Below are 17,196 nucleotides of genomic sequence, written 5' to 3'. Positions count from 1 at the left end.
AAACTATGGATTGTATATGGCTAAGACTCGAACGTGGGCCAGGATACCCACGGCGCTCATGTGCCCGGGTACTGGCCGCTAGTGGGCCCACCCCTTTCCACCCCTCACTCTAAAGGTGTCCGGAGCGGTTATCGAACCCGTTGGTGGGACAACCTTCAAACTCCTAGGCCTAGACGGGCCGCTGTAACATTTTTAGCTCCGTATCCCTTTTACCTATGATGGGTCGTGGCCTGTCTAGAGAGGCAAAACGTCCGATGAGTTTTTTGAGGGAACAGACATTGGTTGCGTCCGCATGTATCGTAGGGAGACGTGGTAGGCATAGAGATCTAGGCGGGCGGTTGGTTTCCTCGCACCCGTCACCCCTATAAAACCAAAGGGTTAGCCCCTCGGGTTCCATAAGTTGCATCCTTGCCTCCGTAGCAATGCCCGCCGCTGCCAATCGCTTAGGTTTCTTGCCTCCGCATCTCTGCCGTCATTGACCTCGCATCCATACGCCCCCACCTCCAATGGATCTATGGTGCCGTTCTAACATCACCTTCTAGCATATCTCCTCCATCACGATCTTCTCCGCGCGCGGACCTCGGCCGAGGAGTGCCTGTTGCCCGGTGAGGAGGATTTGCCGTCGCCGCCCGATGGCTATGTGGGGTCGTTCGCCCACTTTTACGAACGTGGGTTCACGACCCCCGCCCATAAATTTCGTCAGGGGTTGCTGCACTACTACAAGATCGAGCTGCAGCATCTCAATCCCAATGGGATCTAGCACATGGCGACGTTCATCGCCTTGTGCAAGGGATTCCTAGGGATCAACACCCACTTCGACTTATGGAGGTACTTCTTCGCCGTCACCCTCTAGAAGAAGAGGGAGAAAAGCGGCAGGCAGGAGCTGCATATGCCAAAGGGGTGCATCCGCATCCAACTTCGAAACAATCAGGTCGGCGAGTACCCATCCAAGCGGCTCTCAACGTCCAACAAGGGGTGGCACTCGTAGTGGTTCTACCTCAAGAACAACGCTGCTGCCCTCTGTCGGAGTTCACCGGATGCCTGATCAAAGAGGCCCCAGAGCCGTGGAGGAAGTGGGGCATCCCGGAGAAGGACAAGAAGAAGATCCGAGACCACATCGCCGCCATCCACATCCTAAAAGAGAACGGCCTGAGGGGGTTGGGTGTCATTGAGGCCAACCATGCAAGGAGGGTGGCGCCATTGATGACGCGCGCGCTCCCGCTATATGCGATGGCACCTGAGGAGTCGTTCGATGGAACGGCGCTCGCTAAGGGGACGCTCCCCAACTTTGAGATCACGCAACGCATCAAGGAGGCGATGGAGCCTTTATGGGACGACACGGGTGCCGCCCTCGACTTCATTTACCCGGTGCCAGGGCATCCTCCGATGCGGTCGGAGCCAGGCCACATCGTCTTCATGTGTTTCCCTTTCTCTTGCCTTTTCTTCAATTGATTTCCTGACCTCTTGATACTAACTTTGAGAGGGGCGGGACCAGTCGAGGGACCTCATCCTCACGGATCACCTAGTGCCATTGCCGAGGAGTTCGGCTATGAGGACGGTGAATTGTGCTAAGGGTGAGCGGCTGAAGAAGGCAAAGGAGGACAAGAAGAGGAAGAAGCAGCGGAAGCTGCTGGCGTGGGAATGAGGGGAGAACACTGTCGCAGAACCAACCAATTTATAAGAATACAAGTATAATGGCAATCCGCAAGCGGTTGCACTGTCATACTTGAACCCATATAAACCCGGTAGTCCGTCGAGTACCACGACGGGTCTCGATAAACGATTTACAACACCCAAGATCGTACAGGATTCAACATACATGCCACATATTACATAAAGTTCACAGATACTTTTTCATCATCAGAGTACGAATAGAAAGTTATTACAAACCAAGTTTGATAATTAAAGCGGAAGCAAATAAGTTTGAAGATAAGTTTCCAACGTAGTTTGATACAGTGCCATGCCAGATCACGATCCACAAAAGCAAAGATAGGAACTACTAAGAAAGCCTGCCCAAGGCTTACTCCTCATCCACAGCGGGATAGAAGCAACTCTTGCAATAACCATGATACACAGTGCCATCTGCAACAATGGGAAAATAAACCCTGAGTACGAGAAGGTACTCAGCTAGACTTACCCGTCATGAACCAGAAATAAAATGACTCCAAGGATTATGCAAGGCTGTATAAGTGGACGTAACTTGACAACATTTTTGCGAAAAAGGCAATTAATCTTTGTACACTTGTGATTCCTTGATCAAGTTAATTATAACTATCCATTTCTAGATTAGCAACTACCCTGTGCCAAACATGTGGTATATTATTTAAAATCATACAATAGTAACCATAGCAGGTATTGTAATTCCATATTCATCCGAACCACCATGTTCCATAATATAGCTGCTACGATGTTGGGACTAGCCAAGTTTCTCACTATCCGGGAGAGACGGCGATTCGAATCGATTTCAACCAGCTGGGAATTTATTCCTAACACAAACCCAGATCTACCAGCCACGATAGTCTTAGGTCACCTTTGGTACAACTCCGGTACACATTTCGCGGGTTCGTACTGCGCCGCACAATCTGGAACACCAGATGCCAGGATGCTCAGGCCAAGCCTGCCCTTGGGCTCAGTCTGATCGTTCCCCGGAAGGAGCGCACAACAGAACGATTCCCGGCCTGAGTTGAATTACTCGGCTTCGCGGTCGGAACGAGTTATCCGGCCAGCTAAGTGAGAGGCATGCGTTCAATCTTGTCAGAAGCGCCAACAACGGTACGGTCCTTAATCGACACGGACGGGGATAAGTCCACACCCAAGACCTCCATGCCTTGTTGCTTCCCTATCGACCTCCCGTCCGGTCTCAATTTACTTTTACCTCATGGTTCTGTTCCACGATAGCAGATATAGCCAACCGTGCTCCGGTATCCACCTATATCTCGCAGGTGACAGGACATCACCCGACTTCTACCGGTCTAAGCATGGCTAAGCATATATACATTCGATCCTGGACCTATACCGGTTAAAGGTGTAATATCTGGACAAGGAATGTACATGCATCAAGTGGTTTCATTCAACTCTTATAACCTAATGCATCAATCATAAATACGTAAGTAAACATTTGTAAATTACTGGGAGACTTATAATGCTCCGGGGCTTGCCTCGCAGAAAGGAAGTAGGGCGATGGTCAGGGCACTCCGGCAGCTCTTCAGGGTTCTGCTCCACGCCTTCGGGAGCTGCGGCTTGCGGATCCTCCTGCGGGTTCCCTTCCTCTGCTTCTTCGAATTCCAGCAACGTGATTTCTTCCTCCGATCCTATATGCATGAGTATGGTATGAGTATTACGAATGCATAATGTTAACAAGTGCATCGCGTTGTTTGAGTAGGTGCATATCTCTTCTCGCTTACTACTTAACTACTCCTACAATGCATCGACTATGCCATAAACAGTATCTACTTGTTTCACTCATCACTGGAGTTCTACAATTCCAAATCTAGTGATCCTGGACTTTCTGGAAAGCTTATCAAATTTTCTACAACTTTGTTATTAACCATTTTTACAGTCTACATCAATTTCAACATGCAACTCATCATTTTCTAGAATCAGTCCGGAAATGACTTAACATGCAATATAAAGTAATAACACCTCTACTTCATGTAATTATTCACAAATTGACAACCTAGAACCTACCAACAGTTTAAGCATACCAAACATAGTTAGGATAATATAATGGCAAAGCCCAAACTATTTATTAAATTGCCTTTATTATTTTATTTAGATATCTAGGTTAAATAATAAATATATATCAGATGTGCTTAATAAATTCTCAGAAATTTACAGAGCCTTAATAATGCTATCACATGACCACTATAAAAATTTCAGGTCATTTTACTAAGTAAAACATCCTATACAAAAATGATAAGGAAGCAAGGCTTGAAATAGCATAAATGGAAAATCCTATTGAAAAGTGTCAAGCAACAGATTTCTTATTTTTCCTAACATCCATATGGTACTAGTATCATCTCCAATAAATTTCATGAATTTTGGACTCATAATTAATTTATAAAAAATCATGCAAGGATTAACTATTTATAAAAGAAAAATCTATAACTATAGATCTACACATGCACTGGTTCTCAAATTTTTATCCAAGCTCATGTATGACAAGAATAGCCTACCACAAAAATTTCATAATTTTTGGAGCACAGGAACTCTAGATATAAAATAAACAAATTTGAATGCATTCAAAAGCACATTTGAAAACCCTATTTAAATCTCCAGAAATTTCCACTGTTGAAGCCAAGAACATATTTTTCCTAAATACTACACTTCCTAAGGAACACAACCATATTTATTTCAACATTTTTGGAGCTACCAATCTGCAGATACAAAAATAACAAAACCAATCAAAAACTGGATTCAAAAAGGTTTAGCCTACACTACTGCTGTCGCTGACAGGTGGGACCCGCTGGTCAGGGGACCCCACTCGTCATCGACACAGAGCAGAGCAGCGGCGCTGCTTCGTCACGGCGCGGCGAGAACTCGACGACGGGGAGTTCGCCGGCGGTGAGGTCATCAGGGTAGGACCTACATGACCTGGCGAACCTATTGAGCCACTTGGCCGGCCCTATTGCTGACCCTAGAGCTAGCGGCGGCGGCCATGGCGGAACGGAGGCGCGGGACGACGGCGTTACGCCGGTGACGACCTCGGCGGCTCAATCAAACGCGCGGACAAGCATCTACGAGCTACTGGAAACCTAGCGCATCAACTAACGCGTGGAGTGGTAGACTAAAACGGCGTGGCCACGACGACGAGGTTGGCGGCGGAGCTCCGGCGAGCTAGCGCACGGCGCTGGGGCTTACCGAGTGCTAACAGCGGGCACGGTAGGGCGCAGGGGGTTGCTGGGAAGATGGTGGAGGGTTGCGGTGGGGATGGAGGAGCTGGGCGCGAGCTGGCGCCTCCAATGGCGATGGTGGGCTCTCGGCACCGGGGTTGCAGCGGCTGCGGCGAGGTGAGTGGCGAAGGAGAGCCGGGAAAAACGAAAATGCAGGCGCTGGGCGTTGCGGGCGAGCGCGGGCGACTTGAAGGCGTGCCCAGACGCGGCGTGGCCTGCGCGGACAGAGCAACGGCGACGCGCGGCCGACGGAACCTCCACGCGGCGGCTCTGCTCTGAAGCTGGTCGGCCACTGTGCCGATCGGTTCAGTCGATTCAGTTACGCGATGCAGGCCTGACAGCGCGTTTTCAAGTCGATATATCCGCTGATCCGTGGCTCCTTCGTGCAAATGCCCAACATGAGTTTTGTAGCCCAAGGTACCAGCTACAACTCTTATTCAAAGATCAAGCTCAAATTCCCAACCGAAATCGAGTAAAGTCATCCCAAAGATCGGCTGTCAGGCTGTTAGTGAGCGAACCCTTAGAAAAATTTGTTAAGTGTTGAAAACTGGATTTTGCTGGTTTTTGTGGGACCCATCCAAGCATGTTAGAAGCTAAATCAGTCCATGACATAAAAATAAAAGTTGTTCCTTATGTCAAACACTACAACTTTGCTTTAGTGAACTCCTCCATGCAAGGTCCCTAACACCTAGTTCAACTTTAGTCAAACATGCCCCTTTGAAATCAAGATACACATTCAAACCATGGCTAAATGACCAAACTAGCCCTAGCCCTAAATACCAAAGTTGTTCATGATGATACTCTAAGCATGTTAAAACAATTTGCAAGGTCATTCAAGCATTTCATGAAGTAGTCACACATATAGCCATTCAGGTCAACACATGAAATAACACTTAAATGCTTGATCAAGAAATGTGGTCTTCATGAACAAGGTTCCTTTTGTTAACCTAAGTGTAGCTAAGGTGTTATAGTGACCAACATTACACACTAGCATTTATTTGCACATGATCATATGCATATGTTACAAGAAACACGAAATAACAAGAAATGTTTCATGTGTTTCGATCAAATGTTTCATAGGTAAAGGATGATTTATGAATGCTTGATGCTCATGCTCATGTTATGCAAGTCAAGTTATGCAAGGCTAACACCCGAGGTGTTACAGCCCCTCCCCCTTATAAAAATCTCGTCCCGAGATTTGCAAGACCTACCATTCTTGGAAAAAGGCGGGATAAACTTCTTGCAGATAATCTTCCCTTTCCCATGTAGCATCTTGTTCACTGTGATTGTTCCACACCACCTTATAGAACTTAATGATCTTACTCCTTGTTACTCTCTCCATCTCTTCTAATACTCGAATTGGCTTTTCTTCATAAGTCAAATCCGATTGAAGTTGCACGTTGGTGGGTGCAATAGCTTCTTCCGGTACTCGAAGACATTTCTTTAGCTGAGAAACATGGAACACATCAAAGATTGCACTCATCTCTGGTGGTAGTTGTAGCTTGTACGCAACATTTCCTTTTCGTTCCAATATTTTGTATGGCCCTACATATCTTGGTGAAAGCTTCTTTTTCATCCCAAATCTCTTCACACCTTTCATGGGTGATACTCTCAAGTACACATAGTCACCTACTTCAAAAGTTAGTGGTCTTCTTCTTCTATCGGCATAACTCTTCTGTCTTGATTGAGCTGCCTTCATGTGTTGTTGGATGATACGTACTTGTTCTTCGGCTTCATTGACAAAATCAATACCAAAATATCTCCTTTCACCGGGCTCAATCCAATTCAATGGAGTTCTGCACTTCCTGCCATACAGGGCTTCAAATGGAGCCATTTTGATACTCGCTTGATAACTGTTGTTATAGGAGAATTCAGCTAAAGGTAACCATTTCTCCCATGAACCTTTTGAAGATATTACACAAGCTCTAAGTAAATCCTCTAGAATTTGGTTCACTCGCTCTGTCTGTCCTGAAGTTTGTGGATGATAAGCTGAACTTCTGATTAGTTTGGTTCCCAAAGCTTGGTGTAAGTGCTCCCAGAAACGAGCTATGAACTGTGGTCCTCTATCTGAGATTATAGTCCTGGGTACTCCATGCAATCTCACGATCTGGGCAACATATATTTCCGCGTATTTCCCAACTATATACCGCGTGTTCACGGGTATGAAGTGTGCTGACTTGGTGAGACGATCAACAATGACCCAGATTGAATCGTGACCTTGTGGTGTTGTTGGAAGGCCTGTAATAAAGTCCATACTGATCTCTTCCCATTTCCATCCTGGAATAGGCAGTGGCTGAAGTAATCCAGCGGTTTTCATATGGACGGCTTTCACTCTGCTGCAGTTATCACACCTAGCAACATAGGCTGCGATCTCTTTCTTCATCTTAGTCCACCAAAAACGGGTTTTCAAATCTTGATACATCTTACTACTACCCGGGTGGATAGACAATTTGGAGGAGTGAGCTTCTTCTAAAATTTGATTCCTTAGCTCACGGTCTTTTGGCACCACTAGTCGGTCCTCAAACCATAATACACCTCTTTCGTCCAATCTAAAATGTTTGGTTTCTTGCTCTTGCATTTTTCTCTTGATGTGACTTATTCCAACATCTGTCTGCTGTAGCTCTATGATTTTGCCTTCAAGCGAACAACTGATTGTGATATTGTGTAATACAGCAGGATGTAGCAAGTTGAATCCATCTTCCAATAGCGCTTCCACTGTGTTGCAATGGGACTTTCGACTAAGTGCATCGGCTACTACATTAGCTTTACCCGGATGGTAATGCACTTCCAAATTATAGTCCTTAATCAATTCCAACCATCTACGTTGTCTCATGTTCAGTTCTGGCTGGGTAAAGATATACTTGAGGCTTTTGTGATCAGTATAGATATGACATACATTGCCCAACAAGTAATGTCTCCATATCTTTAGTGCATGGACAACGGCTGCAAGTTCCAAATCATGTGTAGGATAGTTGACTTCATGTTTTCTCAGTTGCCGAGAGGCATATGCAATTACTCTCCCTTCTTGCATAAGTACACATCCCAAACCTATTCCTGATGCATCACAAAATACATCAAAAGGCTTTTCAATGTCTGGTTGTGCTAGCACAGGTGCTGTAGTCAACAAAGTTCTGAGAGTGTGAAAAGCTGTTTCACATTCTGGTGTCCACTTGTATTTCTCATCTTTCTGAAGTAGTCTGGTCATAGGCTTGGCTATCTTTGAGAAGTCTGGAATAAACCGACGATAGTATCCTGCTAACCCTAGGAAACTCCGAACTTCATGCACCGAAGTTGGGGCTTTCCAATCCATGACCTCCTGTACTTTTGATGGGTCTACTGAGATTCCATCTCTAGATAAAATGTGACCTAAGAAAGGCACTTTGCTCATCCAAAATTCACATTTGCTAAACTTGGCATATAGCTTATGTTCCCTCAGTCTGGATTGGACAATCCTCAGATGCTCTTCATGATCTGACTCATTTTCTGAATAAATCAATATGTCATCGATAAACACGACCACGAACTTGTCAAGTTCGGGCATGAATACCGAGTTCATTAGGTACATAAAGTAGGCTGGAGCATTTGTTAGTCCGAAAGACATAACCAAGTACTCGTATAAGCCGTACCTAGTAGAGAAAGCCGTTTTAGGTATATCCTCCGGTCTAATCTTTATCTGATGGTAACCTGACCTCAAGTCAATTTTGGAGAATACCTTTGCCTTCGCTAGCTGATCGAACAAGATGTCGATGCGGGGTAACGGATATTTGTTCTTGATGGTCACAGCATTGAGTGGTCTGTAATCTACACACATCCTCAGTGACTTATCCTTCTTTTTCACAAACAGTGCTGGACATCCCCACGGAGATGAGCTAGGTTGGATAAGACCTTTGTCCAATAGATCTTGCAATTGAACCTTCAGTTCTGCTAACTCATTGGGTGGCATTCTATATGGCCTTCTGGATATGGGTGCGGTACCTGGCACTAATTCAATCTTAAATTCCACGTCCCTATCCGGTGGTAGACCTGGTAATTCCTCTGGAAATACATCCGGAAACTCACAAACCACGGGGATATCACATAAGGTGGTGGTTTGGATAGCACAGGCTAAATGTTGGGGTTCGAAATCGCGGGAGAGTGGAACTAGAAAAGCATTCCCTCCCGTGGGTTCTCGCAACATGATAGTACGGGTGCTAGTGTCGATAAGAGCACCATGATACTTCATCCAATTCATGCCTAAGATTACACTTATCGACAATCCCGGCAATATTATCAAATCTGTTGTGTACTCCCTCCCTTGTATCAAAATGAGTACATTTTTGACTATCTTTTTGGTAGTAACAGTACCCCCTGCTGAACTTATGTTAAAACCCCCTTTGCTTACTTCAATTATTTCTTGATTATGTCTAGATGCAAATGCTTGACTCATAAATGAATGAGAAGCTCCTGAATCAAATAAAACAACAGCGGGGTGCTTGTTGACAAGAAACATACCAGCCGTGACAACTTCTCCAGCGGGCACTTCCTCCACAGCGGTATAGTGCACTTGTCCTTGACGTGCCCTGGCATTCACCTGCCTCTGATTGTTCTGCGTGGGGTTGCTATTCCTCTTGGGGTGGGGGCACTCCTTGGACCAATGACCCAGTTGGTTGCAGTTGAAACAGGGTTGATTACTTTTGAATCCGGCTGAGCTGTCCTGATTGCCATTTCCTTTTGGCAAGGCAATAGTGAACGCCTTACGAAATGGTTTCTGTGGCCTGTTATTCTGAGCTTTCGGTGGTGGAGGCCTGAACTTGGGTGCAGGTGGACGGAATTGTGGCCTAGCTGTGATAGGCGCTTTCGACTGGAAAGATCCGGATGCACCGGCCTCATAGGCCCTCTTGCGACCTTTAGCAACTGCATGCATGTTGTTGTGATTTTCTTGGGTCAAGGCATCACTAATGAATTCATTGTACGTGGCACATCGAGAATTTGCCATAGTCTTCATTAGTTTGGTACCCAACCCTCGCTTGAAACTCTCAATCTTTTTCTCTTCTGTATCCACGAAACTGGGAGCATATCTTGACAAGTTGTTGAATGCGTGCATATATTCTGTGAGTGACTTGGTTCCCTGAGTGAGCCTCATAAATTCTGCTGCTTTCATGCGCATCAGGCCTGGGGGAATATGGTGTCCCCTAAAAGCCAATTTGAATTGATCCCAGGTCACTCTCGCATTAGCAGGCAGAGACGACAGAAAGTGCGTCCACCAGATTCCTGCTGGTCCTTGCAATTGGTGAGAAGCATATTCTGCTTTCAGGTGCTCTGTGACCCTTAGCAGACGAAATTTCTGCTCGATGGTATTTAGCCACTCATCGGCCTGCAGTGGTTCCTCAGCCACCTTGAAAATCGGAGGCTTTGTGTCCAGAAACTCCTTGAATGAACTGTGCTGATTTGGCTCGGCCCCTGGTTGCTGTGGGTGGCCACGAGCAGTGTTTTGCGCGATGAGGCGCAAGGTTTCTTCCATTGTCCTCTGGCTCCCTAGGAACTGGGCAAAGAACTCCTGAGCAGACGGCGGGGGTGGGGGTGGCAAGTCATCGTGGTTGCCATCCTGGCTGCTACTAGCTCCTGCACGGGTGCGCGTCATCTGCGAAGTTGCAACAATAAGTGATTATTGGTTGATGCCAAGAGATTGCAGATGAATTAGATAATCATGCCAAACTGAAATTACTGGAGAAAATTTCTCAAAATCACAATAAAAACAGAGGCATAATAATTCTTTCTCGCAACATGACATCACCAATTTGACCACTTATCGTGCTCATAACGCATGCAATTCTAAAGCGTGGTTAACGACAAAGTACAGGAATTGCATTGACGTTCCTCCAAACGTGCGATTAACATTACATGATAGTCTGGTTACTAATGCCAACTTGGAACTACAGGTCCATTACATAAATAGAGGTAATACATTAGTCCTTCCACTAAATGCGAAGCGATCTAATCCTCATCATGATCACTATCGAGGTCAGACGCAGAATCGTCTCCTTCCTCAGGTTCTACTTCTTCTTCAGGTGCCACTTCTTCTTCTTCCTCGTACCCCTCTAGATCCATTTCTGCGGCTCCAGGTGGTACATAAGGGTGGAGCTGATTGTGCAGTAGGTGAACCTCTTCATGCAGATTATCATTGTATTCTTCCGCATTTGCCAGCTGCTGTTCCAGCTCAAACTGTCGAGCTCTCAGGACATCTTCCCTGGTCCAGGCTGCATTCCGTTGGTGAGTTAACCGAGTCATCTCTTCAGTGAGCCTTTCAATCTCGGCGTCGTGCTCCCTCTGAAGCTGACGTCGGTCTTCGCGGGCATGACCAAGAGCACCAGACACACGTCTGAGGCTACCCTCAACTCCATCTAACACTCTCATCATTGCGAACATGGCGCTCATTGCAGGGTTATCACTGTTCTGTCCTTCTGCGGCACCAATTTCCAAGGGTCTTCCTCTAGCCTGCTGCCATGAGTCAGTGGAGGGATTACCTCTTGGAAAGACTCCAACCAAAGCGGCTGCCAGCTCCTGAGGAAAACGATCCATGATATCCCTCAAGATTCCAAAGGCTGCCCTGCCAGCTGCTTCTTCAGCAGTCCTGCCAGTCGACTCATAACACCAGCCTGTCCACTCAGAATCGTCACCTCGGGGACGAACAACGGCCTCCACAGTAACTAAGAGACCTTCTCCCAACCGCTCATTCGCCCAGAAGTAGCGGGGTTCCATTCCATCAGGATAGCCTACATAGCTGAGCACTCTCCACAAAAGTGTAGGCATCCCAAACTCTCCAAGGAACGTGTGACGTTGACGGGTACGTGGAGCAAGCTGACGGCTAGGGGCTCTTCCTCCGGTGGACTTGCGAGCAGTCTGCTTGGTGCGTGCCATCTGTACCATTAACATGTATCCTTGGTGAGACAATGCCATAATGGACAAGGGTTACATAACCGAGTAAGAATCTTATAAGGGGAGAAACAAATGTAATTATGTGAATGGTATTTTAACATGATGCATGCTCGTGCCGTACGTCCTCACAAACTTAGGAAAAATGTGTTTCTAACGGTAGACACGGTGGCATACATACGTTCTCTCATATATATCGTAACTAATCGAGCTACACGATTCGTGGTTAGTGTACCTGCCAGCTGTCGCAGAACCGACCAATTTATAAGAATACAAGTATAATGGCAATCCGCAAGCGGTTGCACTGTCATACTTGAACCCATATAAACCCGGTAGTCCGTCGAGTACCACGACGGGTCTCGATAAACGATTTACAACACCCAAGATCGTACAGGATTCAACATACATGCCACATATTACATAAAGTTCACAGATACTTTTTCATCATCAGAGTACGAATAGAAAGTTATTACAAACCAAGTTTGATAATTAAAGCGGAAGCAAATAAGTTTGAAGATAAGTTTCCAACGTAGTTTGATACAGTGCCATGCCAGATCACGATCCACAAAAGCAAAGATAGGAACTACTAAGAAAGCCTGCCCAAGGCTTACTCCTCATCCACAGCGGGATAGAAGCAACTCTTGCAATAACCATGATACACAGTGCCATCTGCAACAATGGGAAAATAAACCCTGAGTACGAGAAGGTACTCAGCTAGACTTACCCGTCATGAACCAGAAATAAAATGACTCCAAGGATTATGCAAGGCTGTATAAGTGGACGTAACTTGACAACATTTTTGCGAAAAAGGCAATTAATCTTTGTACACTTGTGATTCCTTGATCAAGTTAATTATAACTATCCATTTCTAGATTAGCAACTACCCTGTGCCAAACATGTGGTATATTATTTAAAATCATACAATAGTAACCATAGCAGGTATTGTAATTCCATATTCATCCGAACCACCATGTTCCATAATATAGCTGCTACGATGTTGGGACTAGCCAAGTTTCTCACTATCCGGGAGAGACGGCGATTCGAATCGATTTCAACCAGCTGGGAATTTATTCCTAACACAAACCCAGATCTACCAGCCACGATAGTCTTAGGTCACCTTTGGTACAACTCCGGTACACATTTCGCGGGTTCGTACTGCGCCGCACAATCTGGAACACCAGATGCCAGGATGCTTAGGCCAAGCCTGCCCTTGGGCTCAGTCTGATCGTTCCCCGGAAGGAGCGCACAACAGAATGATTCCCGGCCTGAGTTGAATTACTCGGCTTCGCGGTCGGAACGAGTTATCCGGCCAGCTAAGTGAGAGGCATGCGTTCAATCTTGTCAGAAGCGCCAACAACGGTACGGTCCTTAATCGACACGGACGGGGATAAGTCCACACCCAAGACCTCCATGCCTTGTTGCTTCCCTATCGACCTCCCGTCCGGTCTCAATTTACTTTTACCTCATGGTTCTGTTCCACGATAGCAGATATAGCCAACCGTGCTCCGGTATCCACCTATATCTCGCAGGTGACAGGACATCACCCGACTTCTACCGGTCTAAGCATGGCTAAGCATATATACATTCGATCCTGGACCTATACCGGTTAAAGGTGTAATATCTGGACAAGGAATGTACATGCATCAAGTGGTTTCATTCAACTCTTATAACCTAATGCATCAATCATAAATACGTAAGTAAACATTTGTAAATTACTGGGAGACTTATAATGCTCCGGGGCTTGCCTCGCAGAAAGGAAGTAGGGCGATGGTCAGGGCACTCCGGCAGCTCTTCAGGGTTCTGCTCCACGCCTTCGGGAGCTGCGGCTTGCGGATCCTCCTGCGGGTTCCCTTCCTCTGCTTCTTCGAATTCCAGCAACGTGATTTCTTCCTCCGATCCTATATGCATGAGTATGGTATGAGTATTACGAATGCATAATGTTAACAAGTGCATCGCGTTGTTTGAGTAGGTGCATATCTCTTCTCGCTTACTACTTAACTACTCCTACAATGCATCGACTATGCCATAAACAGTATCTACTTGTTTCACTCATCACTGGAGTTCTACAATTCCAAATCTAGTGATCCTGGACTTTCTGGAAAGCTTATCAAATTTTCTACAACTTTGTTATTAACCATTTTTACAGTCTACATCAATTTCAACATGCAACTCATCATTTTCTAGAATCAGTCCGGAAATGACTTAACATGCAATATAAAGTAATAACACCTCTACTTCATGTAATTATTCACAAATTGACAACCTAGAACCTACCAACAGTTTAAGCATACCAAACATAGTTAGGATAATATAATGGCAAAGCCCAAACTATTTATTAAATTGCCTTTATTATTTTATTTAGATATCTAGGTTAAATAATAAATATATATCAGATGTGCTTAATAAATTCTCAGAAATTTACAGAGCCTTAATAATGCTATCACATGACCACTATAAAAATTTCAGGTCATTTTACTAAGTAAAACATCCTATACAAAAATGATAAGGAAGCAAGGCTTGAAATAGCATAAATGGAAAATCCTATTGAAAAGTGTCAAGCAACAGATTTCTTATTTTTCCTAACATCCATATGGTACTAGTATCATCTCCAATAAATTTCATGAATTTTGGACTCATAATTAATTTATAAAAAATCATGCAAGGATTAACTATTTATAAAAGAAAAATCTATAACTATAGATCTACACATGCACTGGTTCTCAAATTTTTATCCAAGCTCATGTATGACAAGAATAGCCTACCACAAAAATTTCATAATTTTTGGAGCACAGGAACTCTAGATATAAAATAAACAAATTTGAATGCATTCAAAAGCACATTTGAAAACCCTATTTAAATCTCCAGAAATTTCCACTGTTGAAGCCAAGAACATATTTTTCCTAAATACTACACTTCCTAAGGAACACAACCATATTTATTTCAACATTTTTGGAGCTACCAATCTGCAGATACAAAAATAACAAAACCAATCAAAAACTGGATTCAAAAAGGTTTAGCCTACACTACTGCTGTCGCTGACAGGTGGGACCCGCTGGTCAGGGGACCCCACTCGTCATCGACACAGAGCAGAGCAGCGGCGCTGCTTCGTCACGGCGCGGCGAGAACTCGACGACGGGGAGTTCGCCGGCGGTGAGGTCATCAGGGTAGGACCTACATGACCTGGCGAACCTATTGAGCCACTTGGCCGGCCCTATTGCTGACCCTAGAGCTAGCGGCGGCGGCCATGGCGGAACGGAGGCGCGGGACGACGGCGTTACGCCGGTGACGACCTCGGCGGCTCAATCAAACGCGCGGACAAGCATCTACGAGCTACTGGAAACCTAGCGCATCAACTAACGCGTGGAGTGGTAGACTAAAACGGCGTGGCCACGACGACGAGGTTGGCGGCGGAGCTCCGGCGAGCTAGCGCACGGCGCTGGGGCTTACCGAGTGCTAACAGCGGGCACGGTAGGGCGCAGGGGGTTGCTGGGAAGACGGTGGAGGGTTGCGGTGGGGATGGAGGAGCTGGGCGCGAGCTGGCGCCTCCAATGGCGATGGCGGGCTCTCGGCACCGGGGTTGCAGCGGCTGCGGCGAGGTGAGTGGCGAAGGAGAGCCAGGAAAAACGAAAATGCAGGCGCTGGGCGTTGCAGGCGAGCGCGGGCGACTTGAAGGCGCGCCCAGACGCGGCGTGGCCTGCGCAGACAGAGCAACGGCGACGCGCGGCCGACGGAACCTCCACGCGGCGGCTCTGCTCTGAAGCTGGTCGGCCACTGTGCCGATCGGTTCAGTCGATTCAGTTACGCGATGCAGGCCTGACAGCGCGTTTTCAAGTCGATATATCCGCTGATCCGTGGCTCCTTCGTGCAAATGCCCAACATGAGTTTTGTAGCCCAAGGTACCAGCTACAACTCTTATTCAAAGATCAAGCTCAAATTCCCAACCGAAATCGAGTAAAGTCATCCCAAAGATCGGCTGTCAGGCTGTTAGTGAGCGAACCCTTAGAAAAATTTGTTAAGTGTTGAAAACTGGATTTTGCTGGTTTTTGTGGGACCCATCCAAGCATGTTAGAAGCTAAATCAGTCCATGACATAAAAATGAAAGTTGTTCCTTATGTCAAACACTACAACTTTGCTTTAGTGAACTCCTCCATGCAAGGTCCCTAACACCTAGTTCAACTTTAGTCAAACATGCCCCTTTGAAATCAAGATACACATTCAAACCATGGCTAAATGACCAAACTAGCCCTAGCCCTAAATACCAAAGTTGTTCATGATGATACTCTAAGCATGTTAAAACAATTTGCAAGGTCATTCAAGCATTTCATGAAGTAGTCACACATATAGCCATTCAGGTCAACACATGAAATAACACTTAAATGCTTGATCAAGAAATGTGGTCTTCATGAACAAGGTTCCTTTTGTTAACCTAAGTGTAGCTAAGGTGTTATAGTGACCAACATTACACACTAGCATTTATTTGCACATGATCATATGCATATGTTACAAGAAACACGAAATAACAAGAAATGTTTCATGTGTTTCGATCAAATGTTTCATAGGTAAAGGATGATTTATGAATGCTTGATGCTCATGCTCATGTTATGCAAGTCAAGTTATGCAAGGCTAACACCCGAGGTGTTACAAACACTGATAGTGATGATGATGATGGTGATGACGGCAAGGTAGCTGACGACATAGAGTGAGACAACCTGGAGAATGAGGATGCGCTGATAGGTATCGGTTTGTCCTTGCAGGCATTGGGACCCTTCCTATTCCATGGAGGGGGTACGTCTAGGGAGCTAGCAGAGACAGGCCATACCGTCGGCCTGCCCTAGGAGCCAATAGAGGTGGACGGCTCTACCGTTGTGCCTGAGGTGGTAGTGGAGGCGGGCGGCTCCACCGTTGTGTCCCAAGAGCCAAGCGGAGGGAGCCCCTCTACCTAGGAGCAGGGGGTGCGCTCGAAACAGCCTTGTTCCGATGAGGCGGAGCGAGGGTCAGGGGGTTCACCCCCCGAATGCATCTACCACCCGACGGTGCTGAGGTGAGTTATCACTTCCTCTGTTTTTTCTACTTTAGTCGGATTTCATTATGACTTATGTTTTTCATCCCTTGCAGCTTCGACAAGCAGCAGAATCCTTTGGCGCTAGCGCCAAAGAAGAGCATCGCCCTCCAATTGAGGTGGTAGCCATCGGCTAGCGTCACGCCCATTTTGGGTAGGAGCAGTGCTATTGTGACCACGTCATTGGTCGGTTGGACTCTGCCCACGGTGACGCCTGTGCCCTCGGTGGGACGGGCAGACACAGGGGCTCAAGGGGTGCCTTCGGAGGTCGTAGAGCAACCGTTGATGGCCGCAATACCGCTACCGATGGCGGGGCGAACGGGTCTGCCAACC

This window comes from Miscanthus floridulus, chromosome 18, assembly GCF_019320115.1.
Source record: "Miscanthus floridulus cultivar M001 chromosome 18, ASM1932011v1, whole genome shotgun sequence".
In the NCBI taxonomy this organism is placed as follows: Eukaryota; Viridiplantae; Streptophyta; class Magnoliopsida; order Poales; family Poaceae; genus Miscanthus; species Miscanthus floridulus.
Note: the sequence above shows the minus strand (reverse complement) of the source record.